At 39.9% G+C, this 27076-nt stretch overlaps 1 protein-coding gene across 2 annotated transcripts in view; it reads right to left on the bottom strand.

Annotated features, from left to right (window-relative positions):
* SATB2 (SATB homeobox 2) overlaps positions 1-27076 on the bottom strand; it is a 131250-nt gene that overhangs the window by 80732 nt on the left and 23442 nt on the right. The window lies entirely within an intron of this gene.

Genomic DNA, 27076 nt, shown 5'->3' with positions numbered 1-27076 from the left:
TATTAAAATGTTTATAGAAACCTGAGTGTAACTATCAACAGAAAGACTGTTAGTGTTACAAGGTTTAATTCTGAACTTTACATTCACAGATGAAAATTGCTTTGATATATGAAGCTTGGTTTGAGTTTTTAATTTTTTGAATGCTAGCGTTGCCCATTCCCTTCCTCCAGCACAACTGTACTCAAGTACTTGACTTAAATAACATGCACTAAACAGTTTGATGCCTTGTAATTCCACATATCGGATTTAGATTTTACAGTAAAAAGATTGTGCCTCATGTAATAGATGCTGCTTCACATTTGGGAAACGTTATGTGAGGACCCTGACTTTTATTAGATTAATTTAATATAGGCACTAACTTACTACACTAAATTAATAAAGATCTTCTTAAAAAAAATAGGGGGAGAGAGAGAGCCAACAGAATGAACCCACAAATTAAATAAAATTTTCTGGAGCTTGTTATTTTGGAAGTCTTTATTTAATTTTCCAACCCCCTATTCTGTTTGAAAAAAAAAAGTCAGTAATTGGTAAGGAAACAGGGAAAAAAAAGGCTTATGTTATTTACTTAGGGGAATTATTTTTAAAACTGTTATATGATAGAACAGGAATACCACAAATAAATAGAAGGGAGAGGAAGCAAAGGAAGTACTAACTATTAAAAAAACCAGGACAACAGGCCATTTACTTCAGAGCTGCACTCAATGACTCTTGTGAGTTCCTTCCAACTCTGAATATTCTGTGATTCTGAAGGTTTTTTTTATTTTCTATATTACTTTTAAAACTATCACCTCCATTGAAGAAAACACGTTTAGCTCTGCATAACATCTCTCTTTTGTCATTTTTGGGATAAGTCTGCACTTACCTTGGACAGTAAGAATATGAATAAAGAGACAGAAGTCCACTTCTCTCTTTTATCTGAAAACGAGAACCTCTCCCCTGAACATCACTTCCATAGTATGAATACAAAGTCTTTTCAGTCATTACAACTCATGACAGAAAGGCTACTGGATCCAAGATATTAAGCAGCTCTTAGGAGGTGTCTTTCATAACCCTGTCAGCCTGGATCTCATCTTCACCCTCCACCAGGCTGCTCTCTCCTGAGAGGCACCATCACAATGGGCTACTTTTCTCAGCAGTATTACTCAGTATTATTGTAGCACCCGCTCCTCACTAACATCATCCCCACATAACACCCGGAGCAGGGCACTTTTCCCAGTCTTTTATGAAATTACTGTCTTTTGGGCAACCTGCACTCTTATATTTAGATCATTCTCAGTTCAATCCTGAGACACCTGAGCTTGCTTAGCTACACAGTAGCACAAGCTCTGCCTTCTACCAGGGAGCAGTGGCTGCTGAACACCTTCAAAATCCAGACCAGGAGTGTCACAACTCAGCTTATTCCCTGATCAAAGAGCTTCCTTAGCTGTTCCCATGCCTAGAGGTTTACTTTGCCATCTTAAAACCATGGGTGTTCTTTTTGATGTGGACAGCAGCTGTCTCTCCTAGTCTCAGGCTCCCTGGCAAAACCTGCAGCTTCCCTGCCATCCCCGCCTGGCACCAAGACCTGTCTATAATTCAGTGCCTCCCAGAGAGCCAACATAGGCAGATACTGCTAGTGGGAACCTGTAATGTGGTTCCCCCTCAGCCTCACAGAGTGAGAACTGGGGTTTTAGTGTATTTGCCTCAGTTGCTAAGGAACACAAATGCAAGCGTACTCAACAGGTGGTGCTTTTCTCTACTACACGTGTTCTTGGAACAGCCACAAACAATGCCCAGATCATCTTACCCCAAATTTTGAACCTGCTGACCATATTGCCCCCTCACCACCTACAAGGGGCTGCACATGAGTAAAAGGACCAGAACTTTACACAAGTATTTGCTGTCCAGCCTTCTTTGTCAGCTTGCTGCCAGCCCAATGCCATCAACACAACCTGCTTCACTACACCTCAGGCAAGAAAAAGGCATTGGGGCAGACAGCCTTTGGCCCCCACCCTCCAGAAGCCTTTGTTTTTTATGTGATGTCTTTGAATAGATAAGAGGAGAGGTAGAGGAGAGGAGAGGTCTCTCTTTTGGGAAAAACCTGCATCTGTTTTTACAAAGATGCCAGTGCCCCCAACTGCTTCAATTCAGCTATAAGCTTCACATGGAAAGACAGTCCACTGAGCAGGAAAAACAGCACAATAACATGGCATTGCAGCTGAATACATAAAACACATTTTAAAGGTTATAAAAGAGCACTGCTAACAGGACATTGTGGAGGATAATAGGCTTAGAATTAAGCCTACAAACATTGTTTGGCCTTGTATGAATCTGAATATCCTGCCTACTCACAGCAACAGCTACCGAGAGCACAGAAAGGCTGGCTCAGACTGGAGACATACAGTAGTCAACTATCTTTGTGTTGAGTCAACTACAAGTAGATTTGAAAATTCATGGGTCTCAAGTCCAAAGGAAAATAAGGGCACACAGCATGCTGTGCTGCACAAACAAACCACTAAACTGAATGCAGATTCATATTCTGGCCTATGTAGTTTAACAGCTTAATCTCTTTAGTTTAAGATTTGTGTCTTGGGGCTTTCCTTATGCTGTATAAAGACTAGCAGAATGTTTTTTTCACTAAATTACTACTTTTGGCTTGCCTTCTGTCTTTTCTTTCCTCCCACCAGACATTCAGTTCTTGACTTCCACAAGAAAAAAACAACATGAACAACTGAAAAACTAGTAGGAAAGCATCTAACTAGCAGGATAGAAAAGTATGTATTTCTGAGGAAATGGAGAGACCGAGGACTTTGCTGATAACCTCAAATAACTGCTCCCATTAATTCAACATGAATGCCGTATGTGAAGACACAGTTGCTATTACCTTTGCAGTTGGACTCAGAAGTCCTCTGCTCTCCGTAAGCCACATTACTGTACAAGTATATCCAAATTCATGCAAGAACAAACAAGGTCCACAGGCTTGATCCCAGTATCTTCAGCAACATTCAGTTAAGAACTAGATGCACCGTGAAGCAGTTAGCAAAGGAGGTAACACATTCTAGCATTTTTATATTAAAAAATTGTATGGAAGCAAAAGTATCCATGTAGATGTGCATGCACACATATATTCAAGAATATGCAACAGACCCAAGACTAATGGTTTGTTGATATTAAGGCTCTGGTCCCACTCATAGTTCACAAACAGGTAAAAGGTAAGGGATTAAACCTTACCCTTCTCTTACAAATTGATCAGATAGAGAGAGAAAGACTAGTATCTTTATGGCTGCAATATTTCTTTTCAAAATACATTTTAATAACCCTAGTTCCTAATTGGAGCAGCACCGCAAATTCAGATATATTTGATTAAATTAAATAAGAATTTTTCCTTCACTGACACTTATTTCAGTTGATAATCTGATCTCAGATTCCTCATGTCCCCCTTTTCTTCCCAGGAAGAGAAACAAAATTCTGCATTTCTGACAATTCTAAATAAAACTTTGCTGGTTACTGAACTATGCTACATTTCCTATCAACAGAAAACAAAAGTGAAAAAAAAAGACTAGTTCACCACTAGAGGAGATGACTCAGAGCAAGCAGGAACTGTTACCAGACTCAGAGAAAACAGTTTTCCCTTGTACTGTTGATGAGCCCACACTAATGCTGAGATGAACCTAGATTTGCTTTCTTAGCCCACATCTTCCTAGAATTGAAGCTATTTTCTTACAAAGCCACTAGATCCTTTTTGGATCCTGCCAGCATTTTCAACTTCAAGTTAGTCACTTTATGAACACGAGATTGAATGTATACAAAGACAGAAAGAACTCTTTTTTTAATTTAAATGATAAATTTCTGTGCACATGGCAAAGACTGGAAAGAGTTACTCATGTTCTGCATCTGGAGGTTTGCAGCACACACACATCATGCTTTGAAGCATTTCCAGTTTACTGATTCTTTAGTAGCAGCTAAGGTTCTCACGTAATCACAGCATGGAGAAATTGTGGAGCTGCTGCAAAGAAAAATAACTCTATCCCAGCCAAAACCAGCACGAGAATTTAACAGACACCATTAGACAGTGCAAGACTCAATCGTCTCAAGCACTGGTGGCACTGCAAACACCCTGGTGAGATGGTGGAGAGCTCTAGGACCTCCTGAGATCCATCTTCAGTAAGCAGCTCACAGTGCTTCACACCAAGCTGGAATGCAGCACGCCAGCACTCTCAGGCCTCTTTTTTTTTTTGTTGGTTGTGGCACTGCAGGCACCTTAAGAGACAAGTTGCCCCAACAGTTCCAGTGATGGGTCTTCTGATGAGAGAAATTGTTGTTTAATACCAGTAATCATGTTCTAAACCAATTTCTGTACCACAACTCTATTCCTGTAGAGCTCAGTGCTTTCCCCACATCTCTTTCCTGAACTCTATCTCATGTTCAAATAAGAGATCAAAATGCGGTATGAGGGTATTTCAAGAAAAAAGGGAGGACAGACTGTCATTTCTAATCATGTCCCAAAGCCCCAGGTGTCTTAGGCCCATGTATGCACAGCTTCTACATGTGCGTAAGCAGAAAAGGAAGCCAGAGGCCATTCACAGTGCTGGGGAATACAACTAAATAAAGATACACTGTGATGATGCCTTATTCAGAACATGGCACCAATATTGGAAAATCTCTGGAATCTACCAGAGATGCCATTTCACCATAAGGTACAACCTATAATGCTACCAGCATTCTTCTCAGTACCACAAATACAGAAAACCTGACTGGGGATTTCAACTAATAATATTGTGCAAAATAAGAAAATAAGATACAAATAAGTACTTCACGAAGTCTTATGTCGGAAGACAAAGACCCTGACAGCATATGTGTTCCTAAATGAACAGGCTGAACAACCCTCCAATAAACCACATATATTTTCTTCTCCTCACTTGAACAAGGAACCAGAGCAGACCTCAGCACTGAGGGAGCATTACTAGCACGACACAGCAAGGCAGCTTTGGGAAGTTTATCATTTTCACAATCTGATTGATTTCTAAGGTCACCCTGGAGGAAAAGCCTCAATCTGGTTTCTGCCGACACCGTCAGCTCCCACAGCCAATAACTATTCTCTGCTCTTGGCACTCACTCAGGTGGTGGGATGTGGGTTGCACTGTGGGTATCTGCATCTTAATAAAAGTCTATTTTACTCCCCCAAACTCTATTGTTCATTTGGATACATGTAGTACTATTGGTTGTTTCATACTGCAGGTCTTAAGACAGGTATAAATTGCAAAGAAATAAAAGCTTTCTAAGTAAATATAAACTTTATAACTAAAGTATTACCCTAAAAGTCTTAGATGCCTAAAATAATTAAGACTTAAAACCACTTGAAATTTCTTCTTTTTCTAATCTGTAAAAAACAAAATACTCTCCTTTCTCCATTTGACATCTGAGTATATGGTGGATGAAAATCCAATCGGGGAGCCCATCCACAGGAAAACACCTCTTATCCTCCCCAGGTGATGGTCCTGGTTCACAGCTTAGCAAAGAAAAACACACTTGAAGAGTTCATGCAATAAAGGTCCCAGTCAGTGTGACCTGTCCTCACGATAGTGTAGATGGAAAAGGTCAAAGCCACACTACTAAAATTGCAAACTAGGAGAATAAAAATAAATATTGAATAAAATGGATAAATTATAAATTAATCTGCAAGATTTTGTGAGGAATGGTTTCCTCTAGATACACTGTTCTAGACTAGACATGCTGCTCTCCTAAAATTGAAAAGTTTTTCAGTGAAGCCATGCTGAAAATTAGGTTCTACTCAATCTTCATAGTCAGGAATAATTTTATTGCTGAAGGCCAAAATAGTGCCCTCTCTGTTACTTCCTTTAACTACTCTGTGGTGGAATATTTTTCATTGCATGTTCAAAGAAGAGAATTGAAGATCTGGAGGCCCCTCAGCTGGAGATGTCTAATGAACATCAGTAGTTTACAGAAAACAAAGGAACAGTCTGAAATGGAAATACTCTGTCTTCAGGATAACACATTCTTTACAAATGAAACAGGTACCAATTTCAAGACACTAATGCTTTAAGACAGCTTTTATCCAGGTATGTAGTGCACAAAAAGCTTCACATTCCACTAGCTGTGTTGTTTGCCTGCAAGTGCCTTATATAAATAAAAGTAATTCAGAAATGTCATACCTGAAGCATCTTTAAATTAATTCTAATCTTGAAGAAAAATCATAGCATTTGTAACTGAGTATCACAACCAAAATGTTAGAGCCATCTTGGCAGAACTGCAAAACTACACTATTATCATGACAGGAGTTTTCTGCCAGTAGGACACAGGGAATTTGCAGTGCCATATCTCACAAGAGACAGGAAGACTTGGCAGGTTGATGGGCAAGAATGATGCACACTCTGCCTCGGCCTCAGTGAACAGCAGAATGCTCCAATAACCACCCCCAGCCAGAAAATAGTCTCAGCCTTGTTGCCCATCCTTTAGGCCCTCCTTGTGTACAAAGAAAATTGTTTTAATTTTTACCTTGCAAATCAACAAATAGGGTTTTTTTCCTGCTAAAAGAGAGCTCAGATTCATCACAGTCAATAAAATGCTTTCAACCCTGGCTGAGAATCTCTCATGGCAAGCAACTCTGTTGGTCAGTGGCTGCTCATCCACCCACCCAGGGCCACATCACTGTCACCTTCCTCCTCCTGCCCACGCCTCACTGCTCCCGTCTCTGAATGATGGCCAGCCACCTCCCAGCTCCACAGGAATAAATCTCCAGACCGCAAACCTCTAACATCCCTTCCTCCTCCTACCCCCAAGGCAACGAGTCACACTCTATTTAGCTTGAGTCATGACTTTTCTTCCCATCTTCTTACTCAAATTTATAAACCAGAGGAAGAGAGCACTGAGGGTGTCGTGAATCCAGTCTGCTGGGATGAGCAAGGGGTGCCTGCTCCACAAGAGCCGTGCCCAAAGGTACCCACCACCAGGCACACTCACTCAGCCCAGAAAACACAGAGGTGCAGGGTGTCCCAGGGCAGGCCAAAGCTACCATGGCAGATGAGAGAGGGGCATGTCAGGCAGGTGTGGGGATCTCTGCCAGTCACATCCACACCTCAGTGTCAGCTTTCTTCACTGTGCACATATGGGCTGCACATCACACTGGCCCACTACACAGAGTCACCTCTACTGCAGTCAAGAAAAGAAAAAGGTTCCATTTTTCCACTAAAATAACCCACTTTCCTGCCAGAACAAGCTCTTTTTCATATATTCTCTTCTGGATCAGTTTTCATGTATGTATTATTAAATATTAAATGAAGTACCTATTTCTAAACAACATGTGTGACACCTTTTAAGTGGCTGCAAATATTATGTGCATGGCCACATAAAGGGAGAGAACAGAGCAGTCAGTTTAAATCCTGCTTACCTGATTGATTTTCACAGTAGAAGTAGTAAGGTATTTGTAGAGAGTTGATACAATAAAATGCAAAATGAATTTAAATTATAAGGAAAAAAAACCCCTCACTTTAAAGACTAACACTTTTCCTCCTTCCTGCATATAAAGATACGTGTATCTGTGTTAATTCTGGACACTGCACATTTGATATGTATGTACGTAAATTTATATACATCACATAGCATGTTGTTGTGACTCAGAAGTAAAAGACAAAAAAAAAAGTTAAAAAAACACAACATATTTTTTTAAGCTATTTTCTACTAGTAATTGCCAGAAAATACTTTGTATTTCACCTTGGGGCATGGACATTCGTCATCATTCACTGACGATTACTTATATGAGAAGCCTTCAATTTATACAAAGTTGGTAAAGTCATTATTCCTATTGCAGAAAATCATCTTCAATCCTTTTGTTCACTAAATAACCACAAAAAGATGACATTATTTCAGAGTATTCCCTGTGTAACACAGTTCAGCAGACTGTGGAAGTAACAGATATTTTGCTCTGGTGGAATAAAAATGAGGGGAGAAAAAGAGAGAGAATCAGTTCATAAAACCACAACTTGCGTAACTGGTTTTGCTTAAATGAAAAACAAATTAACTGATCATTTCCTGGCAGATGAAGCATTATATTCAAACAGAATTTAAGAATTTTATTCTTTAATTATTTCACCGCATCCTTACTTCATATCTCTCTATTCCCTTTTTATTTAAACACTTCTTTTTAAAGCAGCTAAATTTTGAAAGAGAAGCTCTGTCTCAAACCAGTACAAGTCAAAAAGGGAAAACATCAAAATCAGATCACTTAAAAAAAATATTTTTAAAACTTATGTCCATGTCTCCTCTGCTGCTTAACTCTCTCTCTCAGCAAAACCATTCAAAGAATTTGATAAAATTACTAATATATTTGCTTAATGTCCCAGTCCCAGCCCTCCACAGACAGCTTTTATGTGGATTTATTAATAAATTGTTAATAATTTGTTAATAGGCAGCGGTGCAGCCCTGGCGAGTGAGTTTCCCAGGTGAGAGCCAAGCCTTCACAAATCCAAGTTCATCACTCTCCACATTGCTAATGAGACAAGTGCAGCCCAACATGAGGTTAATTGTCAGAAGCAATAATCTAAATTAAACTGGCCAACATTCAAGTAAAAGGTACCACTTAAAATATCCTCTTCCAATGAAAGCAATCTCAGGAGTTTATTTGCCTGCTCAATATAGAATTTCAGGTTTTAAAAAACCCTTCTTCTTCCCCTCTAAGGAACCAAAGTAATTATTTTTAATACAGTGACATATGTTAGACAAAAGTATTAAGGAGGGGGCTTCATTCCCCTCCAAGTCTCCATGGAATTTTCCCTTATGTGATCACACATCTGAGCTCAGATTTTAACCAACCAATGAAGATTTTTTGTTAAACAATCACTACTAGCTGATGAGAAATCTTTTCACAAATAATCCCAAAACATGGAAGATCTGCTGTGATGTTCCCAGCATTGAGAAATATAATCAAAACAACATGGGGAATTAAATAAAAAAAAAAAAAAGCGAGAGTTCACAAAAACATTTGAGAAATGGCTCAAGTCAACCCAAAGCTGCCTTGGTTTTGGCTGGGACTGCAGGCTCACAGCAGCGCCAGCCTGCCAAAACAAATACAGCCACCCGCTTCTTCCCGATGCTTTCACCCAGGGAGGGACCTGCTCCTTTGCCTTCCCCTGCTACGATAATGACATGCCTGCCAGGATTTCATTTGGGTTCATATCCCTGTCCGCCTTTGAAACAATTATTATTTTGTTAATTGTGAGAAGAAAAGGACTTAAGTGGCACCGCAGACTGACATAATAAGCAATACCTTCAAGATAATTATTATGTGCTGTAATTAAAATAATGCAGATCATTTAGGCAAAAAGTTTGAAAATACCTTGGGGAAAAGTACTTTGAGATATAATTCCCCATAGGGAATCTGTTTAATTTTCGTTGCAACTGTAAAGGAAAAATGTAGAATTTAACATAGATATTATTCACTTACCATGCAGAGTTAGTATAAAAAAATAAAAATGAATCTTGTGGGTGAAGCTGCAATGTTTTATGCGTATGTTTACCCATAAGAAATGACTGCAACATGTATGATAAAACAGCTTTCAATTAACCTTTTCTGTAATTTTAAAAGTATTTAATTATTTGTCATTTTCATTAAGAAAAGCTGATAGGTGGATAAAAACTCCTTTTCAAAGCACTCAGCCATCTATACCTAATCTCTGCACTAGTGACAATCAGTATATCCAGGTTTTCAAAACTCCTTTATTTTAGCCTTGAACATGAGCTCATTTTAAGACGGGTAATGCAGTGAAAAACCTCTCAACAGAATAAGGATAAATACAACAAGAAAGAATAATGCCACACAAAATACTAGGAAAGACAGTGGATTCAAATAAGTAGTACTAAATTAAAAAAGAAATTGGCTCAGCTTTTAATGATCTTGCACAAGTGCCTTTCTGTTTCTAACACAGAGTTGAACTCTTGAATCACTACAAATGCCTTAGCCTAAGAGGTATCTGGCAAACACTGTGGCATGAAAAGCATCTTGCATTAGACTTGGCCAGTTCCAGATGAGGTTGCTGACATGAGCTTTAAAAACATTTTTACATTTCTCTTTTTTCAAATTCCCATTTGGGAAGCTGCTGGTCCCTCTTCCAAACACATAAAATTCAATCCACAACACAGAAGCTTTGTTACATGCCATTCCTTGGGTGCATTTGACAGCCTACTTGCCTACTCAGGAACCCAAAGAGAACATACAAAACAAAACTCTCAGTGTACTAAAATGACCTCTGGAAGTTCGACAGTAGCAGGTATTTATCTTCGTTAACCAACACAACCAACTGCATCAATCTGTACTGGCAGCACAGCTAAAGAGGACTTTTTGGAGACAAAGTGGCAAAACTGAGGACACCCAAGAGCTCCTGAACTTTGATGATGGTACTAATCCCAGCCTACTGCCATGCTCTTCCTGCCTGATTCTTAAGTGCATGCAAAAGCAAACAGCAGATGGTCAATTCATAAAACCAGCAATATTGGCATAATCAAAGCAGACTCACTGACCTGTGCCCATATTCAGGCAACCAAAGTTTGATTGATCAATTGATATCAACTCAGCAAAGACCAGAGAAGCTTGAAGAACACCTAAAGAAAGGACTTCACTCCACCAGGTCACCTTGAGTAAAGGTCTTCATGGTCCAAGGTAACATTTTTACAAAAAAGATCTGTCATTTCTCTTCCTACGTAGTGGTTTGTTCCCTTTCTCCTTTTAAATATGAATTTCCTTTTCCAGACGTGGGAAAGGAGGAATTTAGTCTTCATTTCTCCCCAAAAGTTCCCAAAGGACAACAATACGGTCCCACTTAAAAACACAAGAAAATACTTTAATAAATAAAAATTATAGATCTAAAGAGACAGAACTGTTTGTTTTCAGCATTTAAAGCAAAAAATTGTCCAAGCAGCTTTTCTAATTGCACAAAAAAGATGGTAGGCAGCATCCACTTTATCAGTTCTGTTTCTAAAGCTTAGTCTTCATCTTTTCATTGGAGATTTGAAGAACACAACTACAGTAAGATCAGACCTGTTAAGTAGTCAGGGGGGTCGAATAAGACAAGCAACATAAAACAACCTTGGTTTTTTGCTTTTTCTCTCAAATGAAGAAATGTACCATAAGAGTCTCCTACCTGCCTGACACTTTGCAACTCCAGCAGCCAAGGAGCAATAGAGCATTAGGCAGCTGTAGGACTCCTATCCGGAGGAAGTGTAACATTTCTTATCCAAATCCAAAGACACCAAGCCCAGCCTGGCAAGCTATCCAGGAGCTACATGGGCCAGATTTGTGAGGTTGTAATTATTTATTTCTGTCAATTTAAAGCCAAAACTGCAAATGCTTATTCAGTCTTCTTGCAGCTTTAACAACTCAAGCACACCAGGTGATGACCACCTCTGCAAGGCTAAGCTGCTATTCACCACTAGTTAGAATTAAATAACAGCACAAAGACATATTTTGAAAACCCGAAGAACATTCAAAAAATTAGACTCTGCTCCAAGACCTAAGACAGCAATAGACTATCACAGGAATAGCTATTTCCCTGGCAAGATAGTGCAATAATGCAATTACTGCCATTTAATTAATTTATATTCTCAAAATCTGTCTCCTTACAGTTTTTAAGTATTTCGCTTTAACATCAAGACAGGATTTTCTGCCCTGGTTTGCCATAGCAACCCCTGCAACAAATGGCAGTTGTCTATAAAAAGGGGGAACTCTTAGAGCATGCATGCGTGGTTTAGTATGGTTTGTTTTAAAGCAGGTCAGAGCACAATGGACCTTTTCTACCGGCAAGGATTGAACACCAACAAATCTCACTTCAAGGCCTGCCATGCTCCTCTGCAAAATGAACTGACACTGCTGCTGAGTCTGGATGTAATTACAGATATCAAAGGATGGCTGTGAAAGTTGCTCCTATCTTCCTCTCCTCCTCTGCTATAGATGTATTTGCCATACAGCTGTTAACATCCCGAACAAGTAACATGCAGCAGACTTAACATCTCCTTTCATTTTGTTTTAAGTGTTAGTGTAGAGTGTTGGCTGTTAAAGCACATTTACCACTAAAGAATGAGACCTTTGTCTGTCTATTGCAGGCAGAGCTCTCCCCTGCTTGCCTGTGCAGCCCAGGGCAAAAGCTATACTGAGAAGCCTTGACCTCCAGCCCAACAAGGACACTTAGTAGGGCTAAGGGTAATCCCAACTCCTCCTTGCTCATTCAGTTTCTCGAGTTGTTTCAAGCAATCATTACCAACGCAGCTACATTTTGCGGTCATATTATAAAATGAATCATTGTTCGACAGCCTAAGATTGCTAAACTTATTTTATGTGTGGTTTAGAGTAGAGTCACTGGTTGCTCAGACCCCTCAGAGCTGTCTGTACTCCCTCCAGTCCAGTTGCAGCAGGGAAGGCGCTCGTCTTTGGCGCTAGTCCAAACATAGGATGGTGTAACAGAGCAGTATTTGGCCTCTAGTACTCGTTCTCACAAGCTCCCCATGAGCTAGCCAAATTTTTTTTTCAGCCTCTTCCATCTGAAGAGTCTTTACCTCAGAGAATCTCTAGGTTTTGTGCAGTTTTAACACAACTTCTGGTAATTGAAATATCTACCACTCCTTTTGAGGTACTCCAATTACATCCTCACAAACGTCACTTCTCACTACATGTTCCTACAGGCACAATTTCTGTTTTAAGAGAGCCTGTGGAATATTTGATGTTGGGATTTGGTAGGAGTGAATGAATGCTCCCTTATTCACCCTGGTGGTACAGCAGTGGTTGCTCTGAAGTTTTACAATGCAGCATATTGCTGTAATGACATCATATGACACCATAAAACTCCCACAATATCTAAAGCTTCTGATGAATGTTCCTATATAAGCGTCTTATAAATAAATGGGAAAAAAAGAAGGATTTAGTCAAATAAAAATCTTTTGCATTTGTACACTATTTGCAAGTTTACAGACAAGTACGAACCACCTTATGCTTTCAAACCAAAACTCTTTACCTTAAGTTCCACAGCAAAGAATGAATCATCTTGATTAATGGATTCATTTAGACAAGGTACTCTACTTTTTCCCCTGTGTGAAAACCTCACAAAGCAAGCTCCTCTGCAAAATACATGAATCTTAATTTGAAGTAATATTTCTAAAAACTACCCTGAAAACAAAAAGATACTGTATTTCTCTTATTACAGTCAGGTGTTTATGGTATTTCAGCCACAAATAGTTCAAATTAACAAGTACTTTCCCCTTCTTTTAAAACCTTCCTACATACATATACATATTAGTCAAGTTAAAGACCAACTTCTCAATCCTTGCCAAAAAGGTGGATATTTGCCATCCCCACCTTCAATCAAACACACATAACTAAAGCAATATCACAGCCTAGTGCAAGGCTCTTACCCCAGGCTTCATGTGTCTCCCTACTCTCTGCAGCTTTCTCCTTTCTCCAGTTGTAAGAAAAGGACTTGAAAACAGGTCAAATCTTACATGTACTAAAAACATACATGCCTCTCCACTTTTAGTCTCAGAGCTCCCACACTTCTGTCCTCTGAAGAAAGAAGGTCTCCATGACTCTGCAGAGGTAGGAGGATTCCTACAGGTAATTCCTATTTTGTTGTCCCAGTCAAAGTCACTATGTCTCATGTATTCACATAAGCAAGCAAGAACCTAAAGGCAAGCTTCTATGATATTTTATAAATAACAATCAGATTATTCTGAAGATCATTAAACAAAAATTATCCTGCAAATGGATGCTTTCATAGAAGGAAAACTGTTCTGTAGTAAAATGGCTTTGGCCCATCCCTCCTGTAGCTAAATAACTCACTCCAGAATAGCTGTATTGAGTTTGGTTTCCTATATTAGAACAAAGCTGAAAAATTTTAAGGGTGGAACACTGCAAACAAGCTCTTTGCAAAGAATCAAGCACAGATCAGGAACCACATACATACAGTTATTGGAACCGGCGTTTCCTGTGCCCCTAAGCTGCCTCCCAACATACTATTTATTCTTCATATAAAACCAGTTTGAAATATAGCTTGAGATATATCTAGAAACCAAAATCATATTTCAACCTCTGCCATCAATTGCATCAGTGGAAATCAAAAACTCCATTGACTTCAGAAGCATTTGACTTCATTTACGATGCTGTAACTGAAAACCTGGCGCTGTGTTAACTCATTTTGGTTCCTACATCACGGCACCGGATGCCCATTTAACTTTTCTATTTCACTTTGCCCTCACATCAAGACAAACCTTTCCAGTTCCATTTTTGGCTTTATTGCAGTAGTAGCAGAACACTGCATTTCAGTTTCCATCATTACAAGAACATTTGACTCTGAGATATGCACCACGATGTTCAAGTTTTAAGAGGTTAGAACATTATCTATACTATTACCAGCTTTTTCACTTCTGTTCTTAATTTCTGACTAAGAATGCAAAGTCCCAAATGAAAATTGTCAGCCTACACTCATCCTGGCTGAAAAAGGTTCATGTTCATGGTGAGTAGTTCCCACTTTGGCATCTCTTGTCCTTTCCCATCTCTCTTTCACAGGACATCAGATGGAAAGCACTGCTTCCTCCTAACCTTCGCTAAGCTCCGTTGGCTCCCTTAAGTCACTTCCAGCCCCAGTCTCTGTCAATCTCTATGCCATTCTGCCAGAACATCAGTAAGATGATAAATAGTACATGTAGTTTCAGGGAAATAGCTAATCTGCTATTTTTGAAAGTTCAAATTGCTGTGCTGCCAAAAGTAGGAATAGGATAACAAGATATTACTCAGTTCTGAAATCTTTTTTTTCTGGGAAAAATTATAAAACATTTGAACTGTCCTGTAATATTTGGTGATTTGCTGAGAGTGACTATGATCCAGCCACATGCCATTGTGTGTATATATAGCCTTACAAGTTTATAACATACTGAGGTTTCTGCTTCATTTAAATCTGCTACTGAATTCTAATATCTAGTTCTCTCACTTCCCCATCTCCACACATCCCCCACCAGCACTCGGTGCCAAAGGCTGAGAAATAACAAAAAGGCCACAGGAGGCCTCAGGCATGTTTGAAACCAACACAGACCCACGTAAGATCCCACTGTCATGTGCCTAGAAGCCTGCAAAGTAATGTGCTTCAGAGAGCAGCACTGTATCCCCAAGTTACCAAGCAGCTTCTTTTTGTTCCCAGCACATTAAAATGCTTGGATCCTTTTCTATTCCATGTTCTCATGCCAAAGACAGGATCATGCTAACAAGCTTCTGATGGAATCCTCTAAGAATTTTTTTTATCTCTACAAATTAAATTTTTACAGAGAAGATGAAGCTCCCCCAACCAAGAGCCCCAGAAGTATGGGAAACAAAATGACAAGAATTAACAATGCTAGATACTACACTCCCGCAACAGGGTTAATTTTTTTTCCAAATAGCACGCAGAAATCTGTCCCACCCATTAGATGAGCTACTATACTTCTATTAGCGTTCTGGCACCTCCTTCTGTACAAACACAGCCCTTTTTCAATAAAGCATGTTACATAAAAAACTTAATTCAGCAAGTACGGAAATAAGGGAATTTTTTTTTACTTCCAGACTTGAACTGATAACTCCTCACATCAGACAGCATCTTCTGCTCCCTAAATACTACATCACACAACTAGCTGCATGTAAGAAGATATTCAATAGGTGTATGAGATAGGGGAGACAAGGACCAGTCTTCGTTTATGAAGAAATTGTTACAACACAAGTCCTAACTCAATGGACCAAGATCCACAACAAAATTAGAACATATTCCACCTTTCTTCCTGTTCAGCTACAAACTGCACCTCACAACAGGTCTGGGAAAATAACTGCAGGTTCTGTAAAAGACAAATGCTATGCTGATATAAGAAATTACTTTGTCACAAACTGATTAAATTTTATATCCAAAACTATGTGGACTCAAGGCTGTCTATCTCCTACAGCATACACATACTATTGCTACGTTACTGCAAATGTGAATTTAGATACATGTCTTGCTATACTGCACATATGATGGTTTTAATAGTCCTAAATACAGTTCAATTAACAGCAGCTTGCATCCATACCCAGTTCCTGGATACGTGGCCAGATAAAATCTAGACAAAACGCCAGGCACTCAAAGGAAAAAAAAGTACAGTCTATTAATTGCACTAGAGTTAGCACTGCCATCATGTCATCCTTGGTGAAAACACGATTTTTTTACATTTATTTTTTTAACTTATTGCGATCTGTGAAAAGCCGTTCCATTTAAACAGTATTGCACAATTTCCAGACAACTGAATCTGTGAAAAAAGCCTTATGGTTTTGTGTCAGGTCTAGCCGTATTATTATGGTGCAAAGGCTACATAAATTTATCTCCTTCTAATTCTGGATTTTTTTTTAAATATGAAGACACTGGGTGGTTTGGTTTTTGGTTGTTTTTTTTTCCATCTGCAGCTAAGATTTCTCCATCTCCCTCAAATTTATATGCAAAACAAGAGCTTATGCACAAGAGACACATAAAAAAACCACAAGGACTCAGGAGAAGACTTGAAAATGCTCATTGGCAGTTTTGTTCGATAACAGCCACTCCTTCCACAAAATCCACATTGTGAGCACGGGGCATCACAGTGCCATGTCAGTACTACACCTGTACTTGCAACTCCATCCCAACCTTGTTCAACAAGTAGGAGAAGGACAGGAGTGGCACAGGGTATTTGCTGCACCTCAGTGACATAGTGCAGGTGCTTTCTACGCTGCCAAAAATCACACTGCTTGTCCCTCACAAAGTCATGACATTGCTATTACAAACAGTGTAGAAACAGTTGGCAGTCTCTCCTCTCTTTTGCTTTCTGTCTCCCTGCTTTCCTGTACAGACACATATTCAAAACTGTGAAGCCTAAGAAGTCCTTGCAAAAAGAAATTTAAATACAGAGCTACTAAAAACTAAGGGGAAAAAATCCTCATGCTTTTATGGTAACAAAAATATTCCTAAACCTTGTTATTGAAATGACTTGAATTATTAGGCATAATATTTTTTAAAGGGTAATCCACATTTCACCATAAATGCTTTCTGTCTCATATCACTCAAAACAGACCATGGAAGCTCTCTAGCTAAAAATTATTGGATTTCTTCCTGACTTGCCTTTGTGAAGTGCCATACTACCCTTTTGATCCCCTTCTAGAAAAATTCATAAAAGCATACATACATTGGGATTTAGACAATTTTGCATTGTATTTTAGTATCTGGAAATAACAATCAGCTTAGCAGAAGCAGCTTTGTGTCAGTAAACTTTATAATAAAAGTACTCTGGATAAATAAATAAAAGAACATCTCTATTATGCAATAGCAAACTAATCCTTGTGATAAATTTATTAATTCAGCTCTCCAAAGGTCAGTAGAATATTAATTTGTTCCTTGCACTAAATAATGTATTAGGGTTTAATCTAATCTGGTTAAATAGATGTTCAGCAACATTCAAACAGCCTTGGCACCAACACTGACAAAGTTCAGTACAAAATGGTAGATTTACTATAAAATATTTTAAACTTTTAATGCCAGAATACAATTCCTTAAGGAGCTGCAGAAGACAAATCTTTAACAATTGCCAGTTTCTACTGAACTCTGCCATAAGGGTAACATTCAATTCTCAGATTACTCCATCACTTTGTAGTGACAAACACAGTTGTTTCCAAAGGAGAACACCTACTAGTTGTGCTTTCAGGGCAGGAAGGCGGATTTGTTCAAGAATCCACCAGGAGTCCCCAGGAGGGAAGGAAATCCCAACTCTGCAGCTGCAGAGTGGCATCCGCTTGGGTTCTGTGGCACTCCCAGGGCCACGGCAGGACCTCCATTGCCCTTACATGAGGGGAATGCCCATGGGCACTACACGGCACCGTACACAGCCCCAACAGACGTGAAATCCCTCACTGTGGGCTCCAGTCTGTACTGCAGCATCTCTTACCTAGCTGGAAACTACCATTTTACATGCAGCAAGCCACCTTTTTTCTGAGCTAAAGCACACTTTGGGAATCAACAGGTCTGTCCTCTGCAAACAAAAGAGAAGTTGCACATCTGATCCAAGAGGCAGTTCCTGCTGCTCCTATGAATGCACATAAAACATATTTCCCATGGAACAGATTTATCTCATTCTGCATAAGGTTTTATTTTATGGGTGGGGCTGGTTTTTGTTGATTTGGGTTTCTTTGTTTCAAGGCAATTAGTTGCAAAACACCTTCAGATGCATTGCTAGAATGACTGGTTGACAAATAGCACTTTGTGTCTTATTGTAAAATATTCAGACACTCAACCCAAACAAATGGTGTCTGTAATAAAAATACTGCCATATATCTTCATTTGTACTAGAACAAATCAGTTTTATTTGTTCATTCTATGTTTTAGTGTCATAGGTCTCTTAGAAATGATAATTTATAATTTCTTATGCAATTAGATATGAAATTAAGTTGTCTTACTCTGCAGAAGAATTTATAATAAAGAAACCAGGTTCAACCAGTTCCATGGAAAATATTTTGATAGCATCAAAAAAGACAGCATAAAGATCTTTAGTGTTTTAACAAATTAACACATGCCTTTTGGGTAAATTACTGTACATGCTGTTAATCTTTTAATTAGGTTCTCAATTTCACATACACATTTATGGTAAGGGAGATTTTCAGTGATCAGAAAAGGCAAATGTATGGTGGTGTTATGCTCTTTGTTAAAAGAGATACTAGAAAAGTTAAAAAAATACCCCCACCCTGCCAGAAAAAACCCCATGCGTAGTCCTTTATTTAAAAGCTCCACTATAAAGTATTATTAAATCTTTATGAATATTACTAATGAAATATCACTCTCCATTTTTTATTCAAACAAATACAGCTTTCAAACTGAGAAAAAGTAGAACTTGTTCTCTACAGTTAAGCCACAGAAAAGGAAACTTTTATGTTCATAAAGCATCTAGTTTTTAGACCCACCATCAACATTTAAAAATATGCAATTGATGCTATCTATATAAATGGATACATAAATAGTGACGTTTAAAACACATTTTACAGCAGCCTTTCACAAAATGCCAATTTTCTCATGCTGAGTGCCACACAACACTGCCTAAACATCTCCTTCCAGGATCTTGAAAAGATGCAGTATTATCTATAGCTCATTATTTGATACATTTTTTTCCTCAAGCATTTGGTGCATCCTTGGTTTCAACACAAGATAAACACTTTTTTTCCTACACAGACTATTTCCTAGATTCTATAGCTGTTGCTGAAGAAAAACCTACTCAGAAAGGCAGACAAATTGCCATCAGTTAACAAACTCTATGCCAAGGGACATTTTTAGCATAAAGTTGTCACTGTGAAAGTAGGAACTATCTACTAGCTATCCCACATAATGATTTTTGTTAGAAAAAGGAAAAAGGCCAAAATGTGGCTAAGCAGCAAATATATTGTAAAAACAAAGCATGAAAACAATTTAGCTAAGAATCCTGACTGGCACATGCATCCTCCCCTTAGCCTGCTTGTATAAATTTAACTCTTTGCTGGTAACATGGAAACATCCAGGTGACGACAAAGATGCTGCACATACAAAACTGGGGACTGAAAACAGAGTAAAATACAGACTTCAGATGCCAGGACTATTCTAGTTTTATTGTTTAATTGACAGTTACTTCATTCTAGAAGAATTACTTTTCAGCTGGAATAAAGTTGAAAGCAAAATTGCCCATAAATACATAGTGAAAAATGCCCCGGCCTCATCTCATTCAACCTGATGAAACGCCTTTTTTTAATCACACCTGTATAAACATACATTATTTTAAGTTGTCTGTATAAATCAAAGGTATTCACTGGCTGAAAGGAAGACAGACTCTGTAAGCCCTCCACTGGCATGGAGAGGAAGAGAGAAACACCCACTGTGAATAACCAAGCAGCTCAGTGCATGGGAGGAGGACACACAGACCTCTGCTCTCAGACACAGCCTGAACTTGAACCTTGGTACTCACTGAGTGGGTTTCCAGTGAGCCGGATAGTAGGCAAAAGGAGGTCACTAATAGCATTGTCGTTTGCTCACCCTTTTCCATTCCATTCCATTAAATGTAGCCATTTAGTCCACTGCATACCTCCGATGACAAACAATGCAGGAGGGCAGATTGCCCTCGTAAAATTCAACCGGTATGAAAGGATGCAAACATGAAATGCAGTTGCTGATTGACAGCTTACTTTTTATTCCAATAAGGACCAGGAGGATTAAAGCCAGGTCCCTTCTACAGTGTTCATGTGTAGCAGTGAGAAACACCCTGAAGTGACTCTTTGCTGTCACTGCCATAAGGATTGTTCCTGAAGAGGTGAGCTGACACAGAACAGGAGTCAGTGTGTTTGCCTCTTTCATTTTTTAAAACCAGGGAATGTTTTCCATTTATCCCCTTTAGATTTTCTACCCTTACTTCGTTAGTTTTTGAGTTTAAAAACAAACTGGTTTTCATGCTTAGCTTGTCTACGTAGTTCAAAGGATCTGAGAAGTACTGCCTTACACCATGAGATCCAAGAGATTCTGCAGCCAGCACCTTTGCTCTCCACATTCTCACCAATTCCCCCTCACATGTGCAGTGAGATCCACTGAGGCACTGATGATAGGCAGACTTCAGACAGACTCACTAGCAAAAAGAAATCTGCTTTCTCCCCAGCAGCACATCCACTATAAATGCTGCATAGGGAACCTACACTCAAGGCAAAACAGAGAATCTAGAAGTTGGGATGTGCTTCCTAATAAGCAGAAACCAATCTAGGTGTTGCACCAGGTTGTTAGGCTAAAGAAAGAAGTAGCTGGGGGTGGGCTCAGCATTGTGCCCTGGTGCGGAAGGCAGATGGGCCAAGGCAATCTGCAGCTGGAACAAAAAGCCAAGCTCCTCATGCCACTGGCTTAAAATGTCAATTCCCTTTTCTAGAGCAGGGAATGCAGAAAAAAAAAAATTAAAAAAAAACAAACAAACAAAAAAATCAGCATACAAGAATGTATAAAAAATTTTAAAAGAAAAGGGAAAAAAAAGGAAAAAACAGCTACACTAAGATGTCAACTAGCACCAGACTTTGCTCTGCTCCTACTGCTGAATGCTTAAATATTAGATTGTTAGCTAGCAGGCTGCTAACTCCACCTCTTTTTTCCTTCTCTGGACAAGGAAGACCTACTCTAACCTAATTTAGTACCATTTTAAAATACAGCACTGCTTCATTAGCAGATCCATTTAAAAAAAGACAATACAATTTTACATTTAATTAAAACTAATAAAGACCATTTCTCAATTTTCCTCAAAAATACTAGTGATTCTTGGTCTTGTGGGCTTAGCTGAGAGGTTGGGAAGGAGGACAAGAAAAATTGGAATTTATTATATGCTGATGCTGGTCTAAGTTTTTAATGGAGTACACATAGGCCTTTCAGAGTGGATTTGATTTTTATTTTACCCTGAACTACTGTAACCATTCCTGTGACACAAAAAAGCCTGTAGTTCAGTTTTCCCATAATTTCTTCACTGGTTTATAAAACTGGCAGAATAAATGAAATTTTTTTCCCTGAAGAGAGCAAAGCTTCAAGAAACTTCTGTCCTGCAGTGTTACCTTTTTGCACAGAGCCTGCAATATAAAGTGGATGGGAGACACTAAAGAATGTAGCCCTTCTCAAACTGAAGCACAGATTTGCTGTTGCAGCCCGAGAAATACTGCTCAGCAACAAAGAGAGACAGGAACAAAAGGTTTAGTGGTTTCTACCCGTTGCACAGTCTGAGTTTGGTCCATTATGACGTGGAATAAGCAAATGACACACTCGCCACTGCAACAAGTTCATTAGAGCCCACAGAGCTGTCACCAAAACATAACACATTTCGAAGCACTCGACCTCAAAGTACCACTGCAGGTACATGGGGTCTCACAAAGAGAAGGACAATAGGGTGTCTCAGTGGGACAGCCAAAGCCTGCTCTGTCCACTCGGCTCCCCCTTTCCCCTCTGACTTCTCTCCTGCCGAGCTGTGCCGTGCTCGCTCACACACCGCAAAGGAGACAGAAAGCGGCCGCCAGAAGTGCTGAGCTGTTCAGGACTACCTTTACTTACCCTCCTTTAAGCTGTTCAAACACTAATAAATTACCCATTTACTTATGCTACCCAGATGTTTGCCATGTAGAAAAATAGATTATTATTTGCAGAAGGTTTTGTTCCCTTGCAAGAATCCTGTAAATAATATATTGGGATCAGAACGCCAATACCACGCGCTGACTTTTACACAGCAACATGGGGAGGTGGCAGGGAAGAAAAGGAAAGGACAGACTTCCTGACTGCTGGTCAGAAATGAACTTTCAGAGGGAGCTTATAAAAAAAAATCAAGTGTTCACTAGAGTTCATGCTGTTGGGTTAATGAGGCTACATAAAATAACAGCACAAATGGAGAATGGGGAAGACAAGTAACCTGAAAGATTTATGTATTAATTGGATATTAAGCTTTTCTTTCCATATATATATACTTTCATATAAATATATTTTTATGCCTATATATGTATGTGTGTTTCTGTACTAGATTAAACTTTAAATACATATCTATATATAAACCAAAGTAAATCTTAAAATATATTCCATTTATATATATATATATATATATGACATTCTAACATTTTTTTACATTTCACATTTTCCATAAAAAAAGCCACACTAATTTTAGCAAACACTACAAATATAAGGAGCCTCATTCTCTGCTTCTTATTTTTTACATAAGATTTCTTAAGAGTTCCAAGGAACATTTAAAGAGAACTCTAGGGCTTTAATTGAAATGGCATGAGATGCTGAACCTTTAACAACAGTGTCTTTCAAGCCCTGTGTCCATTATGCACTGAAATGCCTATCAAAACCCACAAAGAATGAAGAGATTTTCAATATTCTCATTAAATTCTGACTTTCTCTCATGGTTCCTGTTAATTGAATTTCATTTACAGTTGTCGTGAAGATTTGTAGGGTAGACAAAACAGTGATTTGCTGGTAAACATCTGTATATAGAGAGGGAAATAAATATTTGAGAAGTACTCAACCCTCTTTCTTCAAACATCGGGGAGAAAAACAAAGACTACAACTCAAGCAGTGAACTGTTCAAGAAGGAGCAGCTTTTACAAGGAAAAACTTTGATCTGGATGGCTGAGCATCGCTGCAAGAAATTCAGTCTGCTTAGCAATCCCAGACTAGTTGTCATGGAATTGCATGTCAGAGTTTACGAGTCATACCCCTCACACTTATCACTGTTAAATTATTTGATCTGGGCCATTTACAATGACATCTGCAAAACTGGAGAGAAGAAAGAGAGTTTATTCATTAAAAGTGTCCCAAGTAGAAGCAAGGGGGATAAAGGGGATTACTCAAGGTAGGAAACTGCTAATTAGAGAAGGAGTAAGACCAAACTGCTGAAAAGAGGCGTGAAGCGGGCTGGGTGAGTTTCTTTCATTTGTTTTGGGGTGTTTTGTTTTAAGAGGCATTGGTTTATCAGAGTGAGAATACTCCATAGCAAAGGGGCTTGAGCTCAGAGAAATAGAGCAGCTTTACATGGACTGACAGCTCTGTTAGGTGAGACCATTACACTGCCTCTGTGAAAATGAAAAAGAAAAACGTAGCAGCAAAAGAGCGACAATCAGGAAATGACCCAACATTTAGCTTGTTGATCACTGTATTGTCTTGTTATTAAAGTCATTATATCGCTAGTGCCTCTGTTATTCATTAAAGTCAGTACAAGACTTTCTAGAAGGTCTTTGATCACATGAACAGGGAGCCACGACTCAGACTTACAAATGACACTGGCACTGGGCTTAAGGGTCAGAAGATCTCAGATTACAGCACCCTTGTAACTTACTGCACATTATTCATAGGAAAAATCCGAACTTGGGTTTCCTCTCATTTTTTCCCATGCTGCTACCTTGCACTTGTGTCGAAAAGAGCATACCTGGTTTTCCCAGCTACAGCAAACTTGGGAGTATACATCAAGCAGAGTTCAGCAGGGTTTCACCACACTTTTAGTGTACCTTTCTTGATACAGAAATATACAACCAGCTTGTGCGTGCGTGTTCAATACAGCCCCCAGCTGGTATGTTCTGCCTTTACCTGACATTCAATTGGAAGCTATTGTGGTTCTGGAGACAGCACAGATGGGATATTTCACAGGATCTTTCCCTACTAATCATCTGCTCAGGTTCTTCCAATTGTCCCAGAGCCCTACCCTCTTGTACCAGCTTAGGCAAATCCATTCCCTCATCGGTATTTACACCCTTCAAATATTTGTACACATGGTTGTAATCCCCTACGGGGCAAGACGGTCATGCTGCTCTCACAAAGGCTAGTCTGAGTGAAGGACCCCAGCATTCCAGCTGCCACATTCTTTACACACAGCAGACTGGGATTTGGACTGACCCACTAAACAGTAGCATATCGCACAGATCTAGTCTATGCTATGAAATAATACTGAAATGCAGGCCACAAGTGCAAGAGGCATCCAATTAACAGCAGAGAGCCAGGCTGAGCTCACATATTTAAACTCTTGAAGAAAATGAACACACTTGCACTCTGGGTTGCTTCCCACTCCAGGGATGTGCACTATGGATCCAAAGCTCTTATGTGTCTGTGCCTTGGTTTCCTTGCTATGCTGTCAGAAGAGCCACCTTTCTCTCTTGCTGCAGTTCACTGCAAGGACAGCTCCACCAGTGGTCCAGAACACAGTAATCTGCAGAAGCGCCAAAGCCCAGCTGTCCCATGACATCAGAGCTTCACAGGCAAGGCAGCTGGAGTAGGACAGTTGGTCCTGAGATACATGTCTGGATGCCATGAAATTTGGGCATAGCTACCCCATCACCTGCTCTGGCCAGGCACCATCCCACTCCAGTGATGCAAGCCCGACAGGTCAGAGCTGTCTGATCACTAAATCACAATCCCCACAGAGTTTCACTCTCGTCCCTGACCAGCTATTGCAATTCCACATGGCAAGGCAAGATACTTAAACCTTTTCCATTTCTTATTCTTCTACTACACCTTCCCCACTGACCAGTGCCAGCCACAAGTTTTCCCTCTTCTTCAGTCTGTACATAGCTCTGGAAGGAACCCAGGCACTTGAAGAGGGACCTCCATTGGGCAGTGACAATGAGAGACACTGCCTGTTGCAATGGCTGTGCTCAAGGCAATACATTGCTTAAGAATCAGGGCTTGACAACCTCTGCAGTGACAGGAAAGATCTAAGGTTTCTCTTGCTCTGGTGTTAACTTGCCTCTGGTATTTTCTTATTCCTCCTTCTGCTCCACTTGGCATCTGAGTGCCACTTCACTCTTCCATATGCCCCTTTCCTTGTCGTGGCCACACACAGCAACTAACCCAAGCAACTATCTTGTCAGTGCCTGGCTAAAGCTGCCCCAGACAGCAGTCAGGGCAGGCACTCCACACTGCCCTGCCAACACATCCAGCTAAAGCATCTGGGAGGAGAATGGGAGGCTCATTTGGCTTTGCTTACTTCTGCAGACAGTGAACACCAGCCTGTGTACACACTCACGGCAACTAACAAGAAAAGATCAAAAGAAAAAACATGGATCCACAAGAAATCACACTGCTTTCTTTGTCATATGGATTCCAAGAAAGTAGACACTAAAAGCATCAAACTAACACTGCTCTTCACCCACCCCACACTCAGGAGGGAATCAGCTTTCACAGCAGGTCCCAAAGCCACAGGACTGTACACAGCATACACCAGACTGCAGTTACTTTTCTACTACCTTAGTCCCAGCACTCAGCACAGTATGTACATTCCTACCTGTTCCTTTCTCTTGCACAGACCACTTAGAGTATAGCTCACTCAAAGAAAAAATATTCAACAGGGCACATAAATTTTATTCAACAACATATAGAACAGGTGCCCCTCTAAAGCATGACTCTTCCTCCCTGAAAGACACATGCAGCAGGTTCCCTACTGTCAGGTGTAGACTCAAGTGATGAAAGAAAAATACATAAATGTTTATTAAACCTTTGTTGCCATTCACACCACCAACTTTCACACCCCAGTGCCAAGCTGTTAACGAATTCCCATGCTGTTCCAGAAGATATTTCACAGCTCCTGTCAGAAAAGGGAAGTTTCACGAGGGCAGCACTTGCTGAAAAAGTCTCTGCTCCCACCACCATCAACAAAAAACATTCACAACCAGCTGTTTGTGGAATAAATCTGTCCTGCCCAAACTGTGTGGGAATAAAGAATGTCTTCCAGTTAGGCATGGGGCCACCTTCATGTAAACCTCGTGATACATATTTGTCTCAAGATTGTTTATGCTAAGACTTATCAATTTACCTAATGACCAGGAAGAAAAATTATCCATGATAAGCCAAGTGACCACAAGCCAGTACATGAGGCTCAGGCCAGGTGGCCGCTCTGTGTGTGCAGGTTACAGCTCCTATGTTCGGACACAGCATCACCTCCTCGAGGAGCTCTGCAGCTCCAGGCTGCAGCCCTGGCCAGCAAGCCCCACTGCAGGGCCCCTCTGGGTACACAGACCCCTCAGGGAGGCAACCTAGCACCTACCACCTTGTGCCACACTTCCTTTCTGGCAGCCAGGCTCTGCCGTGCTGCCGGGAGGTGCGAGGCAGGGCCCTGTACACACCACCTGCTCCAGCCTCGGCAGCTCTACAGGACTGCCATGGTGAACCACAGCACAGGCATGGGAGGTTGTACAGCAGCTCTCTCTGCTGCCACAGCTCCTCTTTCCCCCCCCCCCAGCTAGCTCTTTTATCTACCACTGGAGACTGTTCTAAGTTTGTTTCAAGACAAAGTGAAATCGCTGCTCCTATCAGAGTCATCCAAAACAAGACAGAGATGAAATTAAACACTTTCCCAACTAAAGGGTACCAAAGCTTTGACAAACTCCTTTACTTTGTCCCTGGAGAACATGGGGACACCTGTTCATGTCACTGTTTTGCACAGCATGTTGCTCAAAGATTTAGCACTTTAAAAAATGCACCTGAGGATCTTCAACTTTTTATGCAGAGCCTGTAATTCAGTTATCATAAAGAACTGACTGTTTACTAATCTGTATTGCTAATGGAAATCAATC

This window comes from Pithys albifrons, chromosome 8, assembly GCF_047495875.1.
Source record: "Pithys albifrons albifrons isolate INPA30051 chromosome 8, PitAlb_v1, whole genome shotgun sequence".
NCBI classification, from domain to species: Eukaryota; Metazoa; Chordata; class Aves; order Passeriformes; family Thamnophilidae; genus Pithys; species Pithys albifrons.
This window is presented reverse-complemented; position numbering and strand designations above follow the sequence as displayed.